A 12,239-nucleotide genomic window follows, 5' to 3' on the forward strand; every position below is an offset into this window, starting at 1 on the left:
CATCCAGCCCCCACTTCTCAGAGACAAGCTGGTGAAGATGCATGTGGATCCTTACCTGGTGTCCTGGATCACAGACAACCTTATCTGCAGACCACAGTACGTGAGGCTCACTGATGGTACATCTGAGACTGTGGTCAGTACCACTGGAGCACCACAAGGGACTGTGTTCTCCCCCTTCCTTTTCACTCTCTACATATCTGACATCCAGTACAACTCCTGAGATGTGCCATCCGCAGAAATTCTGCCATCGTTGGGTGTGTCAAGGGTGGTCAGGAGGAAAACTACAGAAGACAGGTGGATGAATTTGTTGCTTGGTGCTGACTGAACCAACTGCAGTTGAACATATCCAAAACCAAGGAGATGGTGGTGGACCTCCATAGGTCTCCAACGAGGGGGTTGATGTGGAGACAGTGAAGACCTACAAGTACCTTGGTCTACAGCTGAATGACAAACTGGACTGGTCAACAAATATAGACACCCTGTACAGGAAGGGAAGAGCCGGCTCTATTTCCTGAGGAGAGCTGTCCTTTAACATCTGTAAGAAGCTTCTGCAGATGTTCTACCAGTCAATCATGGCCAGCATTCTCTTCTATGCTGTGGTGTGCTGGGGAGGCAACATGAAGAGGAGAGATGCATCACGGCTGGACAAGCTGGTCAGGAGGGCCGTGGCAGTGGTTGGAGTGGAGCTGGAGTCTCTGGTTATACAATAGCAGAGAGGGGGACTCTGGATAAACTGCTTTCTATCATGAACAATGATAGTCACCCACTTCACACCACCATCATGAAGCAGAGGAGTGTGTTCAGTGGCAGACTGCTGTTACAGAGTTGCACAACAGACAGACTTAGAAAATTGTTTGTAAGTAGAAGATTCAAATTCAATCTCAGTTTGATCTACTTATCCAATAAGGCAGAGCAATGTATTCTACATTCAAAAACTACTTTTTTATTTCTGATTTTTCCCCATTTTCTTCCAATTTGGTTATCCAATTGTCCCACCCCTTTGTGTGTCCCCATCACCGGTGGCACCTGTGACACTGTGAAGTTAGTCACCCCTTTTTCGAGCTGCTGCTGTTAAATCATTGCCTGAGTAGCTAGTGCGCTCGGAAGAATACACAGCGGCTAGGTTATGATTCATCTGCTCACAGACGCCTCGTGCCGTCCAGCGCCACCTTTAAGCATAATGAGGCCCTGCCCTCACCCAGAGAGCAGGGCCAATTTTGCTCCCTCTGAGCTCCATGAGCAGGGGTTGGAACCTGCGACCTCCTGCTCATAGTGGCAGCACTTTAGACCGCTGGACTAAAAAACTTAAAAACTTAAAAACTACTTTTTATGATCATGGAGATTAGACAGGTCGTCTTCTCACTAATCAACTCAAACGTCAGGCAGCCTCATGGCTGATTTCACAAATTCTTCATCAGTCAGGTCAGCTTACAACTTCATTTAAAAATAAATTATGCATTCGTAGCTTATTATCACAACATTAGAAATTAAAAAAATTGATGAGGACATTTTAGTAAATCTTTGTTTTTGAAATGTTTAATGAGTCTTTTTAAGTGGAATTCTCCCTCCTACACTAACACAAGCTTCGATCTCTCTTATTTAAAAAAAATAGACAAAGACCCAACAGAGTTTTGGAGTTTCGATCCAATTTCCCTCTTGAACGTTGACATTAAAATTTTAGATAAAATACTTAGGTACTAAGTTGAATCGGCATTGCCATCTATAATAGCTGAGCACCAACACTTTTTCTTTAGGAGTTTTTTTGCCATGGTGGACAAGATAACACTATCTTGTCCACCATGTCAACCATATATTCCTAAGGTTAAAACAAGTGTACTTAAGGCACCTCGAATGAATGGAGGATTGGGCCTTTTTAACTTAAAATACTATTACTGGGTAGCAAATATACAAACTTTCTTTTTGGATATATAAACCTGAACAAGACTGGTGCAAAATGGAAGCATATTCCAGTCAGATCACATTCCTTCCAGCTCCTATATGTTCACATCTTCTGATATCGGTCACACAGTATTCATCAAACCAGGTAGTTGTCTCCAGTCAAAATTTGGAAACAATTCCGACATTTTAAACTCAGTTATGTATCACTATATGGTCCTTAACTTAATAATCACCTGTTTATCCCTTCTAGGATTGACCCCTATACCTGGACCTCAACTGCGTGTGTTTGTGATGTCACCTAGCTTAAAGTAATTGAGTAATGTTTGGAAATGTCCAATTATACTTAATTTGACTTTTTGATTAATTTTTACAGTGAAGCTCATAAACAAGGTTCTATCTAACAAAACTGGAGCTGTTTTGTTTTTGGAGCTGTAATTGGTCTGCCTGTGTGTTGAAATTAATGCCAATGTGCTAGAATAGTAATGTCTGTATGTATATCAGTTCATGTTACAGAATGACATAGCATACAGTATGCTCTTGTCCTCACTGAGTAATTTCCTGCTTTAAGTTATTTATATCAAACCAAAAAAAATGAGGACTACAGCTGTAGGAAGAATGTGGTACGTTTTATTAGCTTCTTATCTGCTGAAATAATGTTTAAAACAACTGTTACCTGATTATTTACATGGTTTCTATGTAAGTTGAAGGACCAGTTATTTGATGATATAGTATACTTACATAGCTACTTTCTAGATACACACCCAATTGGACTTTTTTATTTAATTGAACACATAAGAACACATAATCACACTCTCAGGCGAAAACGACCATCCACCTGCAAGACTGCATCAGGATATAATAAAGTGGCAATATGTATCCATGTAAACAGTCATGCACATAAAAGGAGAACATCAACCCAGATCAGGACTTCAGGACGTCATTTTTGCCAGTGGGCCTACGTTAGCCTGACATTGGGTGCCAACCAATATTTGGCGTTGGGACTATGTTGGCCTGGCGTTGGCCTGACATTGCGAGTCAACCAATATTTGTGAACCTTTATATAGTAAAATCTATTAGCCCACAAATTTATCAAGAACATGAAATAACCAACAATAAATGATTGCTAAAATAATTTATTGAATGTATTTTGAAGGGAAAATAAAAACATGTATGTGATACATAACTAACATTAATTTAATAAAAAAAACAGTGGATATGGAGTCAGTCACTGGAAGAGAAAAAGAAGACTATTCTAAATGAATTATTTACATTTTAAAATTATACATATTTATTTCTAGTGAGTGCATTTTTTAAGTTTAAAAGTAGTTTAAAAGCCAAGTAATCATTACATATTACATCAAGTTAAAATAAATAAACAAAGAGATTAGGTAGAAGGAATGCTACATATTTTAATTTGATGTAACTATTACTTGGCTTTATATATATATATATATATATATATATATATATATATATATATATATATATATATATATAGAGAGAGAGAGAGAGAGAGAGAGAGACACACACACACACACACAGTACAGGCCAAAAGTTTGGATACACCTTCTCATTCAATGCGTTTCCTTTATTTTCATAACTATTTACATACATATTTACATTTTCTCACTGAAGGCATCAAAACTATGAATGAACACATGGAGTTTTGTACTAAACAAAAAATGACCTGCCCTCCACAGTGACCGGACCTGAACCCAATCCAGATGGTTAGGGGTGAGCTGGACCACAGAGTGAAGGCAAAGAGGCCAACAAGTGCTAAACACCTCTGGGAACTCCTTCAAAACTGTTGGAAAACCATTTCAGGTGACCACCTCTTGAAGCTCATTAAGAGAATGCCGAAAGTGTGCAAAGCAGTAATCAGAGCAAAGGGTGGCTATTTTGAAGAAACTAGAATATAAAACACGTTTTCAGTTATTTCACCTTTTTTGTTAAGTACATAACTCCACATGTGTTCATTCATAATTGTGATGCCTTCAGTGATAATCTACAATGTAAATAGTCATGAAAATAAAGAAAACACATTGAAAAAGAGAAGGGTATATACAGGGCCGCTGCTAAGGTTTTGGAGGCCCTAAGCATAACTGGTCAGGGAGGCCCCCCCTGACTTGGGCTGTTTGGGAATAAGCTAAAGACCAACGTGGAGCTGCCGTTGGAAAAACGTTGGCATTTTGTCGCCGACTTCCGCTGCTTAACGATCTTGATCTTTATCCAACGTTCTAAAAATACTGCCAACCACAGACCAACGTTGCTCTGACGTCGAATTTCGACGTGCGACATAGGCGACATTGGCCAATGTTGGGCCAATGGTTGGTATCTGGGAAGTTACCATGCTGCCCAAACTCGTAACAACTTTGATTCATAAAAATGGTAGAACAATTTATTTAAAAGTTTAAATAAACATAAAAATCAGGGTTGCTGTCAGTTAATTACTACAATTTTACAGGAAAGGTTTTTACATTATAGCCTCAGCCTTGGCCATGAGAACATATTTAAGTGCTCTATTTCTGACAGTTCGTATTTTCAAATCTAATCTATTATCCATCTAAGGGAAAGAATTGTGTATCCTAATGTTACCTTACCGAAGCCAAATCAATTCCTTCCATGACTGGTGCAAAAGTGTCCTTTTCCTGAAGAATTTCTGTTTTTGATATGTTTCTTTTAAGATTGAAGCTACGTCGCCTTACTCTGTTTTTCTCTTTTCCCCTCCCCCTCTTTCTGTCCACCCTTGCCCTTGTGGATTTGGCCCGCCCTCCCACAACTTACACAGTTTAAAACACACACACACACACAATCACCTCATACTAAGCTTTTACTGATCTGGAAACAAACCTAACAAGCGTAAAGCTGTTTATTAGCTCAAATTACTGTAACATGGGCTATTGATTTTTTAAAACATAACATAAAATGTTCCATAACACAATTCTGTCTTGCTGTTACATTCCTACCTGGGGGTTAACAGGTACGTCGACACACATGTCTTTGAGCAGAAAAAGTACACAAATGTGCCAGAACCAGAACCAGGGGCCTCATGTACTAAAGGTGCGTACGCACAAAAACATTGCGTACGCCATATTTCACGCTCACGGTCTGATGTACTAAATTTGACTTGAACGTGTGAAAGTGCGTTCCCCCACGGAAGTTTTGTTTTGGGCGTACGCCTTTTTTTTGTGCGTATGTATTGTGTTTTTGTCATTTGGCGACACTTAGAGGCGATGCATTGAAATTACAACTATTAAGATATCCTTTATGCACACATTGAAGTAAGCATTATTGGGTAAAATAAAGTAAATTAATCAGACAGTTTCATTGTCTTACAGAAATAATCGTTTAACGTGTTTCCACTTAGCCTAGATCAGGTTTGCGCTGGAGTTGTTGGAGATGCAGCGCTGGCATTACTGGAAAATACTGCTAATGGCCGAATTCATTGAGCGCGCATTTTCCGTGACCATTATGTTTTTTTGGCCCATGATGATGACTGGCTTATAAGCAGTTTTAGATTTCCAAGAGCATAAGAAAACAAGCTGAGTGCGTGACGTGTGTCTTTTTGGTAGGCGACTCATTTAAAGCATTTAAATGAAAGCATTTATCTTAGAATAATAAAACTTAAAACATGGGTAATTATACGCTATGCGTATATAATATTATTATTATTATTATTATTATTATTATTATTATTAATAATAATATTATTATTAATAATAATAATAATAATAATAATAATAATAATAATAATAATAATAATAATATAACATTATACTCTGCGTAATTGAGGGAGGAGTCGTGGCAAGTGTGCTGCTTTCGTGCATTTGCGCTTGATTTCAAGTTGATTGTGATGTACTAAGAGAAAGTACGTGGAATTCTGCCTACGCACGGTTTGATAAATCCGGATTTTTTTGTGCGTACGGAACTTTTCAGATCTGAGCGTACGGAACATTTTAGTAGGAAGTCCACGCAAGTCTTAGTACATGAGGCCCCAGATTCCCCACCCATAAGGTGCTTGCACACTGCACGCGGTAGGTGCGGCGCGGTACGCTGACCCCCATAGGATTCAATAGTGTCTAGAGCGGTAGAGCGGTGCGTCGCTGCCGCGGAGCAGAGCGGAAAGCGGCGCGTTTCCCCGCCCATAACCACGCCTCCACCGCGCTACCGCTTACCGCGGGCAAAGTTCAACATGGTTCAACTTTGACCTCGCGGCAAGCGGTACCTCGGCAGAAAACGCATGACGTGAACTCACGCGACTAGAGAGAAACTGTAGTCCAAACAACAATAAACGTGCGCGAGAGACTAATAATAGCGATTAGTGAATCCCCTCAGCTGTACATCACTTCCCTACACTCATATAGAGATAACAGGAGGAAGAGAAGAATCAGAGCTTTGTTCTGAGGCTGAGAAACATATACAGATCCACAGAGGCTGTAGAGACTCAAAACTACAAAACACCGCTCACAGAGGTGATGGGTTTTAGAAAACTCCGCCTATTATCAGCAGGAGACGCTTGGCGTCAGCAGCAGCGCAACGCACCCGCAACTGACCAGCGTAGAGCAGAGCGGCAGCACAGCGGAATGCCGCGCGGCATACCGCGTTCAGTGTGCAAGCACCTTTACCATAGAGCATTTGTTTTGATTTGACCAGGGGGCTGTTCCACGAAGCGAGCTAACTCAGTAAGCCAGGCTTTTGAAGACGAGTCTGGCTCACGAGTCTAGACTTAAGCCTCGTTCAGTTACTACAGCAACATATACGTTTGTACAAACCTGGGCCTCATGTACTAAAGGTGCTTAAGGTGCTTGCACACTGAACGCGGTATGCCGCGCGGCATTCCGCTGTGCTGCCGCTCTGCTCTACGCTGGTCAGTTGCGGGTGCGTTGCGCTGCTGCTGACGCCAAGCGTCTCCTGCTGATAATAGGCGGAGTTTTCTAAAACCCATCACCTCTGTGAGCGGTGTTTTGTAGTTTTGAGTCTCTACAGCCTCTGTGGATCTGTATATGTTTCCCAGCCTCAGAACAAAGCTCTGATTCTTCTCTTCCTCCTGTTATCTCTATATGAGTGTAGGGAAGTGATGTACAGCTGAGGGGATTCACTAATCGCTATTATTAGTCTCTCGCGCACGTTTATTGTTGTTTGGACTACAGTTTCTCTCTAGTCGCGTGAGTTCACGTCATGCGTTTTCTGCCGAGGTACCGCTTGCCGCGAGGTCAAAGTTGAACCATGTTGAACTTTGCCCGCGGTAAGCGGTAGCGCGGTGGAGGCGTGGTTATGGGCGGGGAAACGCGCCGCTTTCCGCTCTGCTCCGCGGCAGCGACGCACCGCTCTACCGCTCTAGACACTATTGAATCCTATGGGGGTCAGCGTACCGCGCCGCACCTACCGCGTGCAGTGTGTAAAACTGCACGCGGTAGGTGCGGCGCGGTACGCTGACCCCCATAGGATTCAATAGTGTCTAGAGCGGTAGAGCGGTGCGTCGCTGCCGCGGAGCAGAGCGGAAAGCGGCGCGTTTCCCCGCCCATAACCACGCCTCCACCGCGCTACCGCTTACCGCGGGCAAAGTTCAACATGGTTCAACTTTGACCTCGCGGCAAGCGGTACCTCGGCAGAAAACGCATGACGTGAACTCACGCGACTAGAGAGAAACTGTAGTCCAAACAACAATAAACGTGCGCGAGAGACTAATAATAGCGATTAGTGAATCCCCTCAGCTGTACATCACTTCCCTACACTCATATAGAGATAACAGGAGGAAGAGAAGAATCAGAGCTTTGTTCTGAGGCTGAGAAACAGATACAGATCCACAGAGGCTGTAGAGACTCAAAACTACAAAACACCGCTCGGAGAGGTGATGGGTTTTAGAAAACTCCGCCTATTATCAGCAGGAGACGCTTGGCGTCAGCAGCAGCCCAACGCAACAACAACTGGCCAGCGTCCAGCTGAGGGGCGGCACAGCGGAATACAGCGCGGTGTACCGCGTTCAGTGTGTAAAGGTGCTTGCACACTGAACGCGGTATGCCGCGCGGCATTCCGCTGTGCTGCCGCTCTGCTCTACGCTGGTCAGTTGCGGGTGCGTTGCGCTGCTGCTGACGCCAAGCGTCTCCTGCTGATAATAGGCGGAGTTTTCTAAAACCCATCACCTCTGTGAGCGGTGTTTTGTAGTTTTGAGTCTCTACAGCCTCTGTGGATCTGTATATGTTTCTCAGCCTCAGAACAAAGCTCTGATTCTTCTCTTCCTCCTGTTATCTCTATATGAGTGTAGGGAAGTGATGTACAGCTGAGGGGATTCACTAATCGCTATTATTAGTCTCTCGCGCACGTTTATTGTTGTTTGGACTACAGTTTCTCTCTAGTCGCGTGAGTTCACGTCATGCGTTTTCTGCCGAGGTACCGCTTGCCGCGAGGTCAAAGTTGAACCATGTTGAACTTTGCCCGCGGTAAGCGGTAGCGCGGTGGAGGCGTGGTTATGGGCGGGGAAACGCGCCGCTTTCCGCTCTGCTCCGCGGCAGCGACGCACCGCTCTACCGCTCTAGACACTATTGAATCCTATGGGGGTCAGCGTACCGCGCCGCACCTACCGCGTGCAGTGTGCAAGCACCTTAAGAACCTTAACTGATGAGCGGTGATGTTGCGTCGCTTCAGCTCCGCCTCTGGGAGTTTCTCGAGCCAAGGTGGGCTGGTCTGTGAGTTTCTGCCTACATAGGCAGAAAGATAATTCAAAATTCACCCGTTTTTCGGAGGGGGGGAGGGGGGATTTCTTTGCTTAGCTCCTGCAGACAATGGGGGCTGCAAAACAGTTTAATGTGCAGGTGTACACATTCAACTCGGAGAGACCTACTGTATTCCACAAAAAACAAGAAAAATCGGATTTTCGCGGAAGGTGACCTTTAAATATAAACTTAAAAACAATAGTTGCATGCTTAAACTGTAATGGTGCAACCAGAAAACATGGGTGATTTGACAAAAAAAAAAATCAATCTGACTTGTAACACCAAAACACTGCATGCTGTGAATATATATGTTTAAGTAGTAAATAAAAGATAATAGCACTCTTTGTGGTATTTCAGTGACTGTTAGCTGCACTGAATGATGTTGTTTGAGATAGTAAAATAAAGTTCTTATGATGCTCCTTTAATTAAGAAAGCCAACCATTTCCTCAAAATGTTCATTGTATGATCTTTTTTGTAATTAAATCGCACACAGATGGTTACTAGCAGGCACAATATTATGGGTATAGTTATTCTATATATTTTGTCTTAAACATTTTTTAAATTAGTTGTCAATTGATAAAAAAATCTGGTTATCACAATTTGTTGATTAGTCAGCTTAAGGGTGCATTGTGTAGGATTTTCTTGATTATGCATTTATATTTTTAAAGAAGTAAATTTACAACTTCAGCATTACTGTTCCACTCCATTGATGTGTAATACACAGAATAATATTCCTCTCATGTCTGATCTGGGCTCCACTGTGTTAAAACAAGGCTATGTAAGTATTTGCGTGCCCTGCTATCAGAACTTTCTCAGCCTCGTTTCAACACCGTGGAGGTCAGATCAGACATGAGAGGAATATTATTCAGTGTATTACACCTCAGTGGAGTGAAACAGTGATTTTGAAGTTCAGAATAGCTTTTAAGTTTGTGTTTTGTTTTCTGTCTGCGCTTGCTGCATCTCCCCCTCGCAGGATCAGCCTGGATCCTAACAGTACTTGATGCACTGAGCAGTGACATTATACATAGAGTAGTTAAGGTAAGAAATATACATTTCTTTCCTTTTAAAACATTTGTGTTGTTACGTATAATAACAATTACATCAGGCGTTATCAGATCGAGGTTCAAATTATCAAATCAAATTGTTGGCGGGGACCATTTAAAAAATCACTGGATATTGGTGTCCGTGCTAACTCTATACCCTTGAGTAAAGTAACCAAGTACTAATACTTCATTACTTTTCATCCCTTTGCTTTATCTTAAATGATTGCCACCTTTTGAACTAAAATAATTCCTAATCAGTTGTCTATTCCTGACTAGAAAACTAAAAATAACAGTTTTAAATGTTTTGCTTTTTTTTAAGCTGGAGAGAACTACTGCAGGATTTCTCCAGACTCACTGTAATTACACATGGTCACCATGACACACTAAATAGGACAGGGGTGTTTTTCCTGAAAGTGATCAATCTTAGCGAATAACAAACAAACTAACGCATGACGTGAGAAAAGAACGAGCCAGTTCTTCAAGTGTTTCCCATAGAGCTTTGCAAAAAGTTCAAAGAGCGTCTTTGTTGACTCCTCCCCTTTGCAATTCCTGTAAATCCTGTATTTCCTTGGGAATTCCATATAAGTGTGTGTATGGTGCAGTAACAACTGGGTTACAGAATGCACAGACTTGGAGTCTGCACACTTGCTAAGACCGTGACCATCACCAGTTGTCTGCAGGAAACCACCTGTAGCATAAAATCAGTGGGCAGTTAGGTGGTACATGGTGGAACTCTGTGGAACTGAGTTGACCTAGAGGCACACATATATACAGTGAGGAAAATGAACACCCTGCGACTTTGCAAGTTCTCTCACTTATAAATCATTGAGGGGTCTGAAATTTTCATCTTTGGTGCACGTCCACCGTGAGAGACATAATAAAAATCCAGAAATCACAATTTATGATTTTTGTTAAATAATTAATTTTATTTACAACTTTCTCAGCAGGATTTGGTGTCCGCAAAATGGTTCGAGGTCCTCAGCCCTCGCCTCCCCCAGCACAGAGGAAAACTACCAAGGGCGGTACTCTCATTATAGGAGATTCAATTGTTAGACATTTAAAAGTATCTAAGAGTAATGGCACAATTTCATGTCTTCCAGATGGTTGCATGCTGGTAGTCGGCAAGCGGCTCCCTGGGGCGCATTGCCAAAGCAGGAACCCCGGCACCATCGCCCTCCACGTGGGGATGAGCTTTCGGGAGCGACCGGCCCCGTTCCACAGAGACAGGCTTCTGTCTGTGAACATCGAGGCGGTGCTACGCTGAGACTGACTGTCTCTACCCAGTCACACCAGCCAAGTAGGTTTGTTTGCTGGTATTTCTGCTTGTACTATTTGTATGTCAATTCTTCATAATAGTGTAAATAAAACACGTTATCAAAATAGCTGGAAAATCTGTTTTAACAACTCCATTAGAATTAATACAAACTCGTCTGTCCTTCTGAGTTACAGCAACAACCACATTAAATCGGGGCTGTTAAATATAAGATCGCTGGCACCTAAATCAGTTACTGTAGGTTAAATTATCATTGACAATGCACTCTCTATGAGACATGGGTTAAAACTGATGGATATTTAGCTCTAAATGAGTCCACTCCCCCCAGGTTCTAGCTATTTCATCTACCCATGCAGGACTGGTCAGGGTGGTGGTGTAGTCGTCAGTTATAGGAATAAATCAAAATACAGAGTTTGAAGCTAAGTCATTTGAACTGTTTAACCTTATAGTCGCAGGCCCATCTACTGCCACCAAAACCCAACATTCATTCCTGCTGATAACTATGTACCGTCCTCCAGGACCATATGCAAAATTCACTAAGAAATTCAGTATATTTTTTAGCTGCAGTAGCTCTCAACTCTGACAGAGTTATCATTGTTGGTGACTTTAATATCTATTTTGAAAAGAAACAGGGCCCACTGAGAATAGCATTTAAATCAATTTTGGATGCATTAGCCTTCAATGAGAATGTAATGGGCCCACCTACTGATGTACTGACTCAACTTTTTTTTCATTTGGTGATCGTTTTGGCTATGTTGCAGCCAGGGGAATGCATTTTTGCAGAAAACCTGCATTTTCATTAAATTTTTTAAATCTAATGTCTTTTACTCTCACGTCATTCATACTCTCTGGACGCATTTTGCACTCTCTGGACATGTTCATGGCAAAAATGTACACACACCTACAAACTGCTCTTAAATCATTATACATCAATATTGTTTTGCTTTTTTTTCACAAATCAGGATTTTAACCATTTAAATAACTGTTTAATAATTTTATACAGTAATTACAGTGAGATAAAAAAATGTGTTTTCAATGGAAGTCAATGGGGCATTTCTGGCCACGAAGGTGTTCAGAGGGAGTATTTGACACTACATAAAAAAATTCTACCAATGCCCCATACATCTAATATTTATTATATGAGAAATAGTACAACTTTTGTGGGGGGTTTTAATGAATAATTAATCATGAATGTAATTAAACTGTCAATTAAAGGGTTAAAATCCTGGAATGTATTAAATATTTGATCATTTTGATCAGGGCTGGATTTGATTAAGTGATTTATGAAGAAATAGCAAAAAAAAATGTATA

The sequence above is a fragment of the Astyanax mexicanus genome, chromosome 12 (assembly GCF_023375975.1).
Source record: "Astyanax mexicanus isolate ESR-SI-001 chromosome 12, AstMex3_surface, whole genome shotgun sequence".
Taxonomy (NCBI): Eukaryota; Metazoa; Chordata; class Actinopteri; order Characiformes; family Acestrorhamphidae; genus Astyanax; species Astyanax mexicanus.